Source organism: Medicago truncatula, chromosome 1 (genome assembly GCF_003473485.1).
Source record: "Medicago truncatula cultivar Jemalong A17 chromosome 1, MtrunA17r5.0-ANR, whole genome shotgun sequence".
NCBI classification, from domain to species: Eukaryota; Viridiplantae; Streptophyta; class Magnoliopsida; order Fabales; family Fabaceae; genus Medicago; species Medicago truncatula.
In genome coordinates this window covers 24,776,359-24,793,003 of record NC_053042.1, presented here as the reverse complement: position 1 = coordinate 24,793,003, position 16,645 = coordinate 24,776,359, and the positions used below count along the sequence as shown (strand labels likewise).

Genomic DNA, 16,645 nt, shown 5'->3' with positions numbered 1-16,645 from the left:
TCTCTTTGAATCGGCGGATGATTATAGGAAAATATGGGCAGTAGGTACAATTAACCTCAAGCCGGGTTTGCTACGCTTCTCACAGTGGACTAAAGATTTCAAGTATCAGACGCAGAAACAGACTGATGAGATAAAACCGCAAGTGCACGGTCTTACCGAAGTAGTATAAAAGAGTATCGTTCCGACAGGGAGTAGTTCAATTTAATTAACCTTTAGAGATGATTAGAAGAGAGAAGAGATTGTAGATTGGGGGTTTTTAAACGGTTAAAAGCAATATAATAAAAGAGCCTTGGGATCGTTGGTTTCATCTAAATAACAAGTCCTTCTCAAACCGAAACCATAAGCTTATAATGTTATGTTAGACCTAATTTCTCAAGACAGTTTCTCTTAAGTTCCTCTAGCAACCAAGCCTATTTCGCTGACTTGATTACTATTGGATTTTGGTTCCTCTAACAACCAAGCCTATTTCGCTGACTTGATTGTTATTAGTTCCCTTGAAGATCGAAACTATATGTCTCAAAGATTGCAAAGCCTATTTCGCTGACTTTGCAATCCTTGTCTGAATTCACTTGTTCGAATATCAAAGCTCCACTTTCGTTTTATGAATTGATATTTGGAATAATGGACGAACAATTATCAAACCCTCCACTTTCGTTTCCACAGTTTGATAATGGTTAATCCATGTTAAGACGGTGAATTCAGATAAGAAACTAGGGTTACATAAGATTAAGGCTTAGGGCTTGGTTTGATTAGGATTATGTCATTTAGACTTATCCAACAATCCCAAGACAAGAAGAAGTCTACTCACTCATGTTCATCGTAGACATGGGGGAGAAGAGAGAAAGCATGAAAGTAAAAGACAGGAAAATAAAGGAAAGGAAAAGAACTTTATTGAAAAGCAATTGTCACTTATTGTATTCCAAGTAAAGATGAATATTTAGTGATGGCTAGCTACTCTATTTATAGTACACAATTGACTTAAAATCTAAGCAAGTATATTCCTAGAATATTCCTCGGTAGATTGTGCGCCAAAATAGAATAGCTTGGAGTCAAAGCAAAAGCAGCAAAAGGCATCTGGAGGGTGGCACGGCCGTGCCAAGGCTAGCACGGGCCGTGCCAAGCTTCTGACTTGTGGGAGATATATTTTGTTTCCCAATCTTCATATTTTTGTGTCCAATCTGCTCCAAATCCCTTTCTTTTGCTCCAAGACTCTCTCCATCCAATATTCTTCCCTGAAATATAATAAATTGCATTTTAAAGTAAACTATTCTAAAAAGGAAATAATACTAATATAAAACTAAATAAAATCTAAATAAAACTAAACTAAAAAGCATATTAAAATAACATATAATTGACTCATCAAACTCCCCCATACTTGAATCTTTGCTTGTCCTCAAGCAAAAGGCATAAACATAGTAGCATCAACAGTTAAATCAAATGACAATTAAATTTAAAGCACATGTCTCCTCAAGGGCTTAAATCCCAAATGTACACTAATCACAAACTCAAGTATTTCTTGAAATTTTTATTCTACCCAACGATCAAGTTTTAAGTGAGTGTGTGTGTGAAGTCCAACCCTTTTCTTGCTCCTGTATAAGATAGGCATAATGAGGAAACATGGTCTAATCCTAGCACTAAACTAACCAAGAAAAATTCCTTCTACAATTCATATAAGAGAGATGGGAGTTTTTGAGAATCTTTGTTCTTTTGCCATATGCACATTTTAAGTTCTTTATTTAAGGAACAACATTTTCACGTAGGAGGTCGGAGGGCCTACCCCCTTCCCCAATCTAGATTCAATGGTATTCCTTAAAACATCGTCTTCACGTAGGAAGTCGGAGGGCCTACCTCCTTCCCCAATCTAGTTTCAACAATGCTTTTTAAAGTTTTTTCTCAAGATAACAATCACCTTCACGTAGGAAGTCGGAGGGCCTACCTCCTTCCCCAATCTAGATTCAGTGATGAGATCTTGGAATTATTTGGCTTTTTGGCTTTTTATGGTCTCCCTTATACTCACTTATACTACTGGCGCTTTGAGAATTTTTAAAGGTTAATGCACCACTAAGATTAAAACGTGTTTCCTTAAATTACCTATTCATACACTTACTCAAGGGAAGCAACTTTGTGTTTTTCTCATTGAAGAACTTTATTCACTTTAAAACAAGATGTGGGTATATCAAGAAGGCTTAAAACACAAGAGTTTGCTTTCATGTACAAGAATCAACAAAATAAGAGGAGACAATGAAAATTTTTGTGTCATGATGTTTTCAATAAAAATTAGCTACTTAATCATGCCTTTTTCAATAAAACAAAACAAAAGAGTAAAGTTCAAGGGAGTTTGGAAACACTACGACTAAAGACACTTTATTAGGCTCCCCCCACACTTAGGAGAAGCATTGTCCTCAATGATTCAAGAGAAAAGAAAAATAAAAGAGAAGTAGAGGTAGAAGAAGAAGAAGCAGAAGAAGAAGGAGAAGGATAAGAAGGGAAGAGTGGAAGAGGAAAGCTCACATTTTTATCATTGAGGTCCATATGGAGGACCTTGGAGGTGAAAGTGGTGCATCATGTTCCGAAGCATTTGGTTATTTTCTTCGGATATGCGGTTGCCCCTTTGGACATCATGCCTTATGCTCATGAGTTCAACACCTTGCCTTTGTTGCTCGGTGTTTATTCTTTCAACCTCGGTAGTCATCCATGCCCATCTTGCATCCTCATTTGTTTCATCTTCATTAGGGTCATGGTATGCCTCATCATGGTGCAGTTGTGCACCTTCCTCTTCCTGATGCAAGTGTGCATCCTCTGTTTCTTCATTAGGCTGCTCTATGTGCACCTGTGGGTCATCAGCAACATACAACAAATTTGCTTCCACCTCGGTGTTAGTTCGAGATGGGTTAGGCAATAAAATCAAGATGGGCACATTGAGTTGGAGTGTATAGACAAAGGGGACTCGAGTTTTGATGAAATTCATAGAGATGAGAGTTTCTATGTTTAGTCTATTGTTACCCTCGATCTTGTTTATCCCTAGGTCTTCACTCACACCGAATCGCCCAGCTATGTATGTTATGATACCACCAACTACTATTTCTCCCCTACTATCGGACCTATTTCCTATAAGGGAAAGGTAGTCAAGCAAGTAAAAACAAGTGTTAATGGGTTGGTTGTGCAACATAGCCCAAATCATGAAGAGTTCATCATTCCTAGTGTTCCCTAATTCTTTCCGTCCCCTAATGGTACAAGCTATAACCCTTTGAAGGTACCTAAGTACGGGGTTGTGAATGTTGCTAGCTTTGTTGGCACGTGTGTTAAATTGGTCAAGACCGGTGATTTGCTCCCAAAAGGCGGCGGGTTGATAGTTAACCGGTTTTAAATTTTGATCCCAAGAGTCGTGGATGAACCCCGCATTTGCGAAGCCCATCTCATCACAGAAGTGCTGAAGAGACATCTCATAATCAATATTCAAAAGCCGGAAAGAAACTCTATGGTTGGGGTTATCAAAGTTCAACCTATCTTTTGTAAAAACAATAGAACTTAAAAATTCATAGGTGAAGTTTTCATACCCTCTCATAGGTTTCAACATATCAACCCATCCTAGCCTTTCTAGCAAATTTAACACATTATCTTTAATACCTAGCTTATTCATATCATGGTTATCAGGGTACCTGCAAGGTTGTAGAGGTTTAGAGATTAGAAGTTTGTACCTATCCCTTTGCTTGTTGTCCCGGAAGATGATGCCATGATTTTTGGCTTGTGCTTTCTTCTTTGGGGGAGGTCCTCCGGATGAGCTTGCAACTTCCTTTCCACTTCTCTTTGAAGTCATTGCCTTGACCTTGCCTTTGGTGTGGTGGTTTGGGTAAGGGTTGTTTTGGTGGAAAAGGTTGGATTAGTGTTGTGGTGAAGGTTTAAGTGAGTTTTGGGGGTTGGGTTATGAGATTGGTGAAGAATTTTAGGTTTTTGGGTTAGGTTTAGGAGGGTTACGAATTTGGGGATGTTGTTTGAATGGATGAAATTGGTTTTTGAATGGTGGGTTAGGATTGGAATGGTGTTTGTGATTGATTGGGTGGAGAAAATTTGTGAATAGGTGTGAGTTGGGGGTAGTTGTGAAGGTTTGTAGTTGTATGGTTATGGAGGTTTGAGAGAGAAGGTGTGAAGTAGAGAGAAGTTTGTGTTGGAGAGTGAGGGAAGAAGAAGTCCAAAAGGTAGGGTTATATTTACCTGTGGTCGGGCACGGCCGTGCCAAGCTTGGCATGGGCCGTGCCAACATTCTGGACCTTGGCCATTTGTTTGGTCTATGAGGGTCTGGCACGGCCGTGCCAGTGTGAGCACGGGCCGTGCCAAGGTTCTGGAAGGCTAGGCATCAAAATTTTCTGTTTTCTTGAATTTTTCTCGGACAATAACCTACAAAATAATTAAAAGAAACAAAAAACAAAAACAAAAGCAGTTAAATGCGTGGGTTGCCTCCCACGAAGCGCTCGTTTATTGTCATTAGCTTGACGTTAGGAAAGTGTCCTTAGAAAGGATCAAAGAGGTCATATTGTGTAGTTGACGCTAGAAAGCGTTCTTTCACATTATGTACTTCAATCATGTTACAAGAATAAAGAGCGGGACCTTTCATAACATTTTCCAGCTCGAACCCAATCATTGCATCACTTGCTTGAAAAACTATCCTTCCACTCTGAACATCTATTATAGCACCTACAGTAGCTAGGAAGGGTCGTCCTAAGATTATCGGGACATCAAGGTCCTCTTCTATGTCGACCACTACAAAATCAGTCGGGATATATATCCCTTCTATTTTAACGGGTATGTCCTCGATGTAGCCAGCTAGGGGGATAGTAGAACGGTCTGCTAGTTTTAAGATCATCTCGGTCGGTTTAAGCTCTCCTATTCCCATCCTTTTAAAGAGGGATAAAGGCAACAAACTTACACTAGCTCCTAAGTCACACAAGGCCTTGTCAACGGTTTCTTTTCCTATCACACAAGGGATGGCAAAACTACCTGGATCTCTAAGCTTTTGGGGTTGCTTCTTGATGATTGCACTACTTTCCCTAGTTAAAGCTACTGTCTCCTTATGATCTATAGCCTTTTTCTTTGAAAAAATTTCTTTTAAAAATTTGGCGTATAGAGGCATACGAGATAGGGCTTCAACAAAGGGGATCTTAATGCAAATCTTTTTAAGTATGTTTAAGAATTTAGCAAACTGGGCCTCCAAGTTGAGCTTAGTGAGCCTTAATGGATTAAGAGTCTTGTTCTTATCAAGTGGTGTTTTTATCGCATCCTTCTCACCTAAAAGCTTAACACTCTCTCCCTTGACACCTTTGGCTTTGGTAATGGTCTCTTCTAACTTATTGCCCCCAAGAGAAATGGCATTGACATGGGCTTTGGGGTTTGTTTCAGTTTGACCAGGAAAGACTCCTGGTGTTTGAGAAGAGATGGCCACTTGTTGGGCCACTTGGGAGATTTGGGTCTCAAGCATTTTGGTGTGTGTGGCGATGGAATCAACCTTGGTATTGAGCTTGGAGAGAGAGTTGTTCAGAGATCCTGTTTGGTTTTTTAACTCCTGAAGTTGTTTATTTTGATTCATCATGCAATTTTCCAACAGTATTTCCAAACTAGATTTCTGAGCTACTCTCTGGTTGTTTGTATAGCCAGGTGGTGCTGTTTGCCCATAGGAACCTTGAGGATTTTTGTAAAAATTTTGATTTGGCCTCATTCCTTGGTTGTATTGAGCGTAATTCAGTTGCTCAATGTTGGCAGCACTACCTAACTGACAATCAACACCTATATGACCAGTTATACCACAGATTTCACAAGGAGGGGATGCAGAAGAAGGTGGGACAGCATTAACATTAAGTTTTTCAATTTTTTGTGTTAATGCCTCAACCTTAGCAGCAAGGTGGTTATATTCAGAGACTTCGTGTATACCTACCTCTTTCTTAGAGGGAGTAGGAGTGGTGACGGCTCTTTCGTTGGTCCATTGGTAATGATTCTGAGCCATGTCCTCAATCAAAGCATAAGCCTCCGTGTAGTTTTTGTTCATTAGAGCTCCACCTGCAGCTGCATCAACAGACATCTTACTGGTATATGACAAGCCATTATAAAACGTGTGGACTATAAGCCACTTCTCTAGGCCATGGTGGGGACAAAGTCTAAGCATTTCCTTGAAACGCTCCCACGCCTCATAGAGAGACTCCCCATCTTTTTGATTGAAACGCGTAATTTGGTCTCTAAGCTTAGCTGTTTTGGATGGGGGGAAAAATCGGGCGAGGAATGCTCGCCTCATATCGTCCCATGAAGTAATGGAACCGACTTCTAGGGAATGGAACCAAGCGCTAGCTCTATCCCTTAAGGAAAAGGGAAAGAGATGAAGTCTTACGGCTTCTTGGTTCTCTTTTATGGTGCCACTGAGTCTAAGGAAGGAAGAAATATGGAGATTTGGATCCTCAGTGGGTGATCCAGAAAACTAGTTTTGCTGCACTAAATTGAGTAGTGCAGGCTTGATCTCGAAGTTATTACCCGCAACCGTTGGGTACACGATAATAGCTTGTGGCTCTTCCGTTGAAGGAGTAGCATACTCTTTGAGAGTACGTTCAGCCATAGCGGTATTATTTTGTGCCTCTCTCTTTTTCTTATGCAAAAATCTTTCGATCTCAGGAATAAATTCTCCGAGACTTTTACTTCTTCGCATAAGAAACCGAGAACCCAAGAAGTTAGTGGTAAAAACAAAAAGAAAGAAAAGTAGAAGAGAAAAGGAAGAGAAAAGAGAAGAGAGTTCTAATCACAAAGAAGGAATCAATTAAATTAGTTTACTCCCCGGCAGCGGCGCCAAAAACTTGATGAGATAAAACCGCAAGTGCACGGTCTTACCGAAGTAGTATAAAAGAGTATCGTTCCGACAGGGAGTAGTTCAATTTAATTAACCTTTAGAGATGATTAGAAGAGAGAAGAGATTGTAGATTGGGGGTTTTTAAACGGTTAAAAGCAATATAATAAAAGAGCCTTGGGATCGTTGGTTTCATCTAAATAACAAGTCCTTCTCAAACCGAAACCATAAGCTTATAATGTTATGTTAGACCTAATTTCTCAAGACAATTTCTCTTAAGTTCCTCTAGCAACCAAGCCTATTTCGCTGACTTGATTACTATTGGATTTTGGTTCCTCTAACAACCAAGCCTATTTCGCTGACTTGATTGTTATTAGTTCCCTTGAAGATCGAAACTATATGTCTCAAAGATTGCAAAGCCTATTTCGCTGACTTTGCAATCCTTGTCTGAATTCACTTGTTCGAATATCAAAGCTCCACTTTCGTTTTATGAATTGATATTTGGAATAATGGACGAACAATTATCAAACCCTCCACTTTCGTTTCCACAGTTTGATAATGGTTAATCCATGTTAAGACGGTGAATTCAGATAAGAAACTAGGGTTACATAAGATTAAGGCTTAGGGCTTGGTTTGATTAGGATTATGTCATTTAGACTTATCCAACAATCCCAAGACAAGAAGAAGTCTACTCACTCATGTTCATCGTAGACATGGGGGAGAAGAGAGAAAGCATGAAAGTAAAAGACAGGAAAATAAAGGAAAGGAAAAGAACTTTATTGAAAAGCAATTGTCACTTATTGTATTCCAAGTAAAGATGAATATTTAGTGATGGCTAGCTACTCTATTTATAGTACACAATTGACTTAAAATCTAAGCAAGTATATTCCTAGAATATTCCTCGGTAGATTGTGCGCCAAAATAGAATAGCTTGGAGTCAAAGCAAAAGCAGCAAAAGGCATCTGGAGGGTGGCACGGCCGTGCCAAGGCTAGCACGGGCCGTGCCAAGCTTCTGACTTGTGGGAGATATATTTTGTTTCCCAATCTTCATATTTTTGTGTCCAATCTGCTCCAAATCCCTTTCTTTTGCTCCAAGACTCTCTCCATCCAATATTCTTCCCTGAAATATAATAAATTGCATTTTAAAGTAAACTATTCTAAAAAGGAAATAATACTAATATAAAACTAAATAAAATCTAAATAAAACTAAACTAAAAAGCATATTAAAATAACATATAATTGACTCATCACAGACACATGTATCGATTTGGATACGTTTGGTGGAGCTACCACAAGAGTATTGACGGGAGAGAACGTTGAAGGAAATTGCTAGTGCGGTTGGGACTCCAATTGATATTGATGGACCAACTAGAAACCGTACTTTTGGGCATTATGCTAGAATTCTTGTCGACATTGACCTTTCCAAGCGCATTTATGATGAAATTCTTGTTGAAAGAGAGGGCTTTGCCTTCAAAGTGGATGTGCAATATGAGAGGCTTCCTTTATTTTGTCACCACTGTTATTCAATTGGACAAAATGTCTCATCATGTCGTTGGATACACCCGCAACCACCGAAGGACAAGAACGATCGTGGGAAACAACTTGTTGTTGACGAGGCAGCCCCTAAAAATACTCCTCGGCACACCAAAAAGCACATTGATGCAGGTGCTTCAGCTTCAGCCACTGGTACAAATGGGACTTCTCAAAGTGTACCGGTCTTAACTTCAGCCTCTGCTTCTCAGAGTGTACCGGTCTCTACATCTACACTCAAATCTTCAGTCTCAACGGCATTACCAGTTACGGCCCCGTTTCTTTCGAAGTCGTTTGTTGCAACAACTGTGGCTTTTGATAGGTCTAATAACTTCAGCATTCCACTATGTAACGCCCACTTTCGTTTAATCGTTATTTAATTGAGTTTAGGCAATTATATTATAATTATATAGTATATGCATGATTTTGTTATGTTTTGGTGATTCACGATGAATTTAGTGATTTGATTGATGAAGTGATAAGTTATGAGTTTTGGAGGATTTGATTGTGATATGAGATTTATTTTATTGTTAAATAGAATAAAGATTTGAAAATAATATAAAATATTTAGTTGAGGGCTGTTTTGATATTTTAGATAGTTTTGGGGGTGAAAGTGAGATAAGATAAGTAATTAGGAAGAGATATAAATAGGAGAAGACCTAATATTTTAGAAACTCATTGTACGTGAAAACTTTTGAAAAAGGGAGAAAAGCTTAGAAGGGAGAAGAGCATAGAGAGGGCTGCGATTTCTTCATAACCAGGTAAGGGTGAGACTAATAACTCAGTATTGTTAATTGAATGTGATTCTGATGATTAGTTAACAAGAATTAGGAGTGAATTGGAGAAAACGAAAACTAGGTCAAAACCTTAGAATTGATGATCAAACGGTGAGAATTGGTTTAATTGATGTAGGAAGTGTTCCTAGACCTTAGATAATGTTTAGGACGAACTTTGGAATCAAAAACAAGCTTAGAACCATGTGAAACGTCGAGTTTTTGTGAATTTAGGAAGTCTGGCCGTAGCGACATTCATCGCTCGCCACGGCGAGCTATGAATCTCGCCTCGCGAGTGATGAACATTCATCGCTCGCCTCGCGAACCCTGTTTCCTCGCCTCGCGAGTTGTGCAATGCAGCTCGCCATAGCGAGCGACCTTACTCGCCATAGCGAGCTAAGGCAGAGTGCATGTTAGATTTTGTGTTTCGACCTTTTTAGTTGGACATTGAATGCCTTAGTGTGCCTGAACATACCTAGTAATGATTAGGAATGAATGTAGGGCAAGATTTGACCCAGAACAACTTTAGTTTGGGAATTGTTTAGTACTCGCCATGGCGAGCAAGAACCCTCGCCTCGCGAGCACCTCCAGCCTTGAGTGTTATGAGTGTTTGTGCGATTTGTGTCGCACGTTTTGATCAAGAGCGAACCCCCTTATGATAATAAGACCTAATGATGACGTTAAATGCAGTCTGTAAGCTGTTTAAGATATGTTGATATTGATTGAGTATGATTAAGGTATTGTATATTTATGTAAGATATGGAAGTTTAATTATGAAATAATTGATGCGCTATTGATATAATGATATCATCCTGTTATGTGACTTGATTATGCTGCTGCTGTTATTTAACTAAGTGCATTGTATGTATTTATATATGATGAAATGATGATGTTTAGCTCCAAATTGTTGGATGCATGTTGATATGTTGATTACGATGTTTTGTTCATAAGAGTCCATGCATAGCATCTCATTGAGCTTAGTCCTCACCACGTTTATTAGGAGCTTTGTCCTCCGCACGATTATTAGGAGCTTTGTCCTCCGCACGATTAAAGTATATTAATACTTATGATGACGATTGGTACCACATGCATATAAGGAGTCTAAGAGCATTGTCACATTGTCATGTCCATAATGCTATGTTGTTGATGACGATTGAATAAGTGAATACGTGATATTTGTTGAATATATGAATACGTGATACTTGTTATTTGAATATGCAAAGTTATCCAAGAATGATTATGATGTTAATGTTAATTATGATTCGAATTACTTTGATTAGCATTATTTTGTTATGATATCTCACCCCTTCTGCTTGAAAATGTTGCCCTTCGTATGGGTAACTTGCAGGTGATTGTGCTTAGTGTGTAGTTGCTTCTGTGAGTGGCCTTGCCTCACTGTGTCGTCTAGGTCGCTCTGATACGTAACGGGATGGGGTTTATGTTTATGCATGCTTCATTCTCTTACGTGACTAATATGTTATTTTTATAATGTTATGGATTATGATTATGAACTTTTGATGGGGCCTGCGTGCCAAAACGTTTTATGAATTATGATTATGATATTCCGCTGCAATGTTTAAGATATTGGTTAAATTATTATTTAACTGTTTTGGATTATGTTTTATGTGATATCCCGTTGTTTATGATGCTTACTCTGATAAATGTTTTTAAGAATTTTTATGTTGGGAAAACGGGGTGTTACAATTGGTATCAGAGCCTGGTTGATCCGTCCGGTCAATTAGAAGAGTCGTGTCGAGTCTTAGTAATATTTATATTACTATCTTATGTTGTTGTTGCTACTTTTGTAGAATCTCGGAAATGGCTGGAAGAAACGATGCTGCGTTAGCTGCTGCTCTACAAGCTGTTGCCCAAGCTGTGGGACAACAACCTAACGCAAATGTTGGTGCGAACGCGGAAGCTAGGATGTTGGAGACGTTCATGAAGAAGAACCCTCCGACTTTCAAAGGACGTTATGACCCTGATGGAGCCCAGACGTGGCTTAAGGAGATTGAGAGGATTTTCCGAGTTATGCAGTGCACTGAAGATCAGAAAGTGCGGTTTGGTACTCATCAGCTAGCCGAGGAAGCTGATGACTGGTGGGTTGCTCTTCTGCCTACCCTTGGGCAGGAGGGAGCTGTTGTGACTTGGGCTGTGTTCAGGAGAGAGTTCCTGAGAAGATACTTTCCGGAAGATGTTCGCGGGAAGAAAGAGATCGAGTTCCTTGAGCTGAAGCAAGGAAATATGTCCGTGACAGAGTATGCTGCCAAGTTCGTGGAGCTATCGAAGTTCTACCCGCACTATACTGCTGAGAATGCTGAGTTCTCGAGATGCATCAAGTTCGAGAACGGTTTGAGGCCCGACATTAAGAGGGCGATTGGATACCAACAGCTAAGAGTTTTTCAGGATTTGGTTAATAGCTGCAGGATCTATGGAGAGGATACGAAGGCTCACTACAAGGTAGTGAATGAGAGGAAGGGCAAGGGACAGCAGAGTCGTCCTAAGCCGTACAGTGCCCCCGCTGATAAAGGGAAATAGAAGATGGTCGATGTTAGGCGGCCTAAGAAGAAGGATGCTGCAGAGATTGTGTGTTTCAATTGTGGTGAGAAAGGCCACAAAAGCAACGTCTGCCCTGAGGAAATCAAGAAGTGTGTCCGGTGTGGCAAGAAAGGTCATGTTGTAGCTGATTGCAATCGTACGGACATTGTGTGCTTTAATTGCAACGGAGAGGGTCACATTAGTTCACAGTGTACTCAGCCTAAGAGGGCGCCGACTACTCGTAGGGTCTTTGCTTTGACTGGGACTCAGACAGAGAATGAGGATCGTTTGATCAGAGGTACTTGCTATATTAATAATACTCCTTTAGTTGCTATTATTGATACTGGTGCTACGCATTGTTTTATGGCTTTCGATTGTGTTTCTGCTTTGGGTCTTGATTTGTCTGATATGAATGGAGAGATGGTTGTCGAAACTCCAGCTAAGGGTTCGGTGACTACTTCTCTCGTCTGTTTGAAATGTCCTTTATCTATGTTTGGTCGTGATTTCAAAATGGATTTAGTTTGTCTACCTTTGAGCGGTATGGATGTGATTCTGGGTATGAACTGGTTAGAGTACAACCACGTTCTTATTAATTGTTTTAGCAAGTCAGTACATTTCTCTTCCGTCGAAGAGGAAAGTGGTGCAGAGTTTTTATCTACTAAGCAGCTGAAGCAACTGGAACGCGACGGTATCTTGATGTTTTTGTTAATGGCTACCTTATCTATTGAGAATCAAGCAGTGATTGATAGGTTACCGGTGGTGTGTGAATTTCCTGAAGTTTTTCCAGATGAGATTCCTGATGTGCCTCCAGAGAGAGAAGTTGAGTTTTCTATTGATCTTGTCCCTGGAACGAAGCCGGTCTCGATGGCACCTTATCGTATGTCTGCTTCTGAGTTATCTGAGTTGAAGAAACAGTTGGAAGACTTGCTTGAGAAGAAGTTTGTTAGACCGAGTGTTTCACCTTGGGGAGCGCCGGTTTTGTTAGTAAAGAAGAAAGATGGTAGTATGAGGCTATGTATTGATTATCGACAGTTGAACAAGGTAACTATCAAGATTAGGTATCCACTTCCGAGAATTGATGATTTGATGGATCAGCTAGTGGGTGCACGAGTTTTCAGCAAGATTGATTTGAGGTCAGGTTATCACCAGATTAAAGTAAAGGATGAAGATATGCAGAAGACAGCTTTCAAAACGCGTTATGGTCACTATGAATATAAAGTTATGCCTTTCGGTGTGACCAATGCACATGGAGTGTTTATGGAGTATATGAATCGCATCTTCCATGCATTTTTGGATCGGTTTGTGGTTGTGTTTATCGACGATATTTTGATTTACTCCAAGACTGAAGAAGAACATGCTGAGCATCTGAAGATTGTTTTGCAAGTGTTGAAAGAGAAGAAGCTTTATGCTAAATTGTCTAAGTGTGAATTCTGGTTGAAAGAAGTGAGTTTTCTAGGCCATGTTATTTCTGGTGATGGTATTGCAGTGGATCCGTCTAAAGTTGAAGCGGTATCACAGTGGGAGACTCCTAAGTCCGTTACAGAGATTAGAAGTTTCTTGGGTTTAGCTGGTTACTATAGAAGGTTTATTGAAGGATTTTCTAAGTTAGCTCTTCCGCTAACGCAGTTGACTTGTAAAGGTAAAACTTTTGTGTGGGACGTCCATTGTGAGAAAAGTTTCGGTGAATTGAAGAAGCGTTTGACGACTGCTCCAGTGTTAATTTTGCCGAAGTCAGATGAACCTTTTGTGGTATATTGTGATGCGTCCAAGTTGGGTTTAGGAGGTGTACTTATGCAAGAAGGTAAAGTGGTAGCTTATGCTTCAAGACAGTTGAGAATCCATGAGAAGAATTATCCTACGCATGATCTCGAGTTGGCGGCCGTAGTCTTCGTATTGAAGATATGGAGACATTACTTGTATGGTTCGAGATTTGAGGTGTTTAGTGATCACAAGAGTTAGAAGTATTTGTTCGATCAGAAGGAATTGAATATGAGACAGCAAAGATGGCTCGAATTGTTGAAAGATTATGACTTTAGTTTGAATTATCATCCAGGTAAAGCTAATGTTGTTGCAGATGCCTTGAGTAGGAAGACATTGCATATGTCCGCCATGATGGTCAGAGAGTTCGAATTGCTTGAACAGTTTAGAGATATGAGTTTGGTTTGCGAATGGTCACCTCAGAGTGTGAAACTGGGTATGCTGAAGATTGATAGTGAATTTCTGAAAAATATCAAGGAAGCACAGAAAGTTGATGTAAAGTTTGTGGACTTGTTGGTTTCTAGAGATCAGACTGAAGACAATGATTTTAAAATCGACAATCAAGGTGTGTTGAGATTCCGAGGAAGAATTTGTATCCCAGACAATGAAGAGATTAATAAGATGATTCTTGAAGAGAGTCATAGAAGTAGCTTGAGTATTCATCCGGGAGCTACGAAGATGTATCATGATTTAAAGAAGATTTTCTGGTGGTCTGGTTTGAAACGAGATGTGGCACAGTTTGTGTATTCCTGTTTAGTTTGTCAGAAGTCGAAAGTTGAGCATCAGAAACCTGCTGGGATGATGGTACCTTTAGACGTGCCAGAATGGAAATGGGATAGTATATCCATGGATTTTGTGACGAGTTTGCCAAATACTCCCAGAGGGAACGACGCAATTTGGGTTATTGTTGATAGGTTGACGAAGTCAGCTCATTTTCTACCTATTAATATTAGTTTCCCTGTTGCCCAGTTGGCAGAGATTTATATCAAGGAGATTGTGAAGTTGCATGGTGTTCCTTCGAGCATCGTGTCAGATAGAGATCCAAGATTTACTTCTAGATTTTGGAAAAGTTTGCAAGAGGCCTTGGGTTCGAAGTTGAGATTGAGTTCGGCGTATCATCCACAGACAGATGGTCAGTCGGAGAGGACAATTCAGTCGCTAGAGGATTTGTTGAGAATTTGTGTTCTTGAGCAAGGAGGAACTTGGGATAGTCATCTTCCGTTGATCGAGTTCACTTATAATAATAGTTATCATTCTAGTATTGGAATGGCACCGTTCGAGGCTTTGTATGGTCGGAGATGCAGAACTCCGTTGTGTTGGTTTGAATCAGGAGAAAGAGTGGTCTTAGGACCAGAGATTGTTCAACAAACTACTGAGAAAGTTCAGATGATCCAAGAGAAAATGAAGGCGTCGCATAGTCGACAAAAGAGTTATCATGATCAGCGTAGAAAAGATCTTGAGTTCCAAGAAGGAGACCACGTGTTTTTGAGAGTCACTCCTATGACTGGTGTAGGACGTGCTTTGAAGTCAAAGAAGTTGACCCCGAAGTTCATTGGTCCGTATCAGATATTGGAAAGAGTTGGAACGGTGGCTTACCGAGTGGGTTTACCGCCGCATCTTGCGAATTTGCACAACGTTTTCCATGTGTCGCAACTTCAAAAGTATGTTCCGGATCCATCTCATGTAATCCAAAGTGACGATGTGCAAGTTAGAGACAACCTTACGGTAGAGACTTTACCGGTGAGGATTGATGATCGTAAAGTGAAGACGTTGAGAGGCAAGGAGATACCTCTCGTGAGAGTCGTTTGGACGGGAGCGACTGGTGAAAGCTTGACGTGGGAGCTTGAGAGTAAGATGCTGGAGTCTTATCCAGAGTTGTTTGCTTGAGGTAAATTTTCGAGGACGAAAATCTTTTAAGTGGGGGGGAGTTGTAACGGCCACTTTCGTTTAATCGTTATTTAATTGAGTTTAGGCAATTATATTATAATTATATTGTATATGCATGATTTTGTTATGTTTTGGTGATTCACGATGAATTTAGTGATTTGATTGATGACGTGATAAGTTATGAGTTTTGGAGGATTTAATTGTGATATGAGATTTATTTTATTGTTAAATAGAATAAAGATTTGAAAATAATATAAAATATTTAGTTGAGGGCTGTTTTGATATTTTAGATAGTTTTGGGGGTGAAAGTGAGATAAGATAAGTAATTAGGAAGAGATATAAATAGGAGAAGACCTAATATTTTAGAAACTCATTGTACGTGAAAACTTTTGAAAAAGGGAGAAAAGCTTAGAAGGGAGAAGAGCATAGAGAGGGCTGCGATTTCTTCATAACCAGGTAAGGGTGAGACTAATAACTCAGTATTGTTAATTGAATGTGATTCTGATGATTAGTTAACAAGAATTAGGAGTGAATTGGAGAAAACGAAAACTAGGTCAAAACCTTAGAATTGATGATCAAACGGTGAGAATTGGTTTAATTGATGTAGGAAGTGTTCCTAGACCTTAGATAATGTTTAGGACGAACTTTGGAATCAAAAACAAGCTTAGAACCATGTGAAACGTCGAGTTTTTGTGAATTTAGGAAGTCTGGCCGTAGCGACATTCATCGCTCGCCACGGCGAGCAATGAATCTCGCCTCGCGAGTGATGAACATTCATCGCTCGCCTCACGAACCCTGTTTCCTCGCCTCGCGAGTTGTGCAATGCAGCTCGCCATAGCGAGCGACCTTACTCGCCATAGCGAGCTAAGGCAGAGTGCATGTTAGATTTTGTGTTTCGACCTTTTTAGTTGGACCTTGAATGCCTTAGTGTGCCTGAACATACCTAGTAATGATTAGGAATGAATGTAGGGCAAGATTTGACCTAGAACAACTTTAGTATGGGAATTGTTTAGTACTCGCCATGGCGAGCAAGAACCCTCGCCTCGCGAGCACCTCCAGCCTTGAGTGTTATGAGTGTTTGTGCGATTTGTGTCGCACGTTTTGATCAAGAGCGAACCCCCTTATGATAATAAGACCTAATGATGACGTTAAATGCAGTCTGTAAGCTGTTTAAGATATGTTGATATTGATTGAGTATGATTAAGGTATTGTATATTTATGTAAGATATGGAAGTTTAATTATGAAATAATTGATGCGCTATTGATATAATGATATCATCCTGTTATGTGACTTGATTATGCTGCTGCTGTTATTTAACTAAGTGCATTGTATGTATTTATA

At 39.8% G+C, this 16,645-nt stretch overlaps 1 non-coding gene across 1 annotated transcript; it reads left to right on the top strand.

Moving 5' to 3' along the window:
- Positions 1-6,125: 6,125 nt before the first annotated feature.
- Positions 6,126-6,232, top strand: LOC120577963 (small nucleolar RNA R71). The gene has a single exon (XR_005643939.1). It is a non-coding gene; the product is annotated as a small nucleolar RNA R71 (small nucleolar RNA).
- The last annotated feature ends 10,413 nt before the right edge of the window (positions 6,233-16,645 follow it).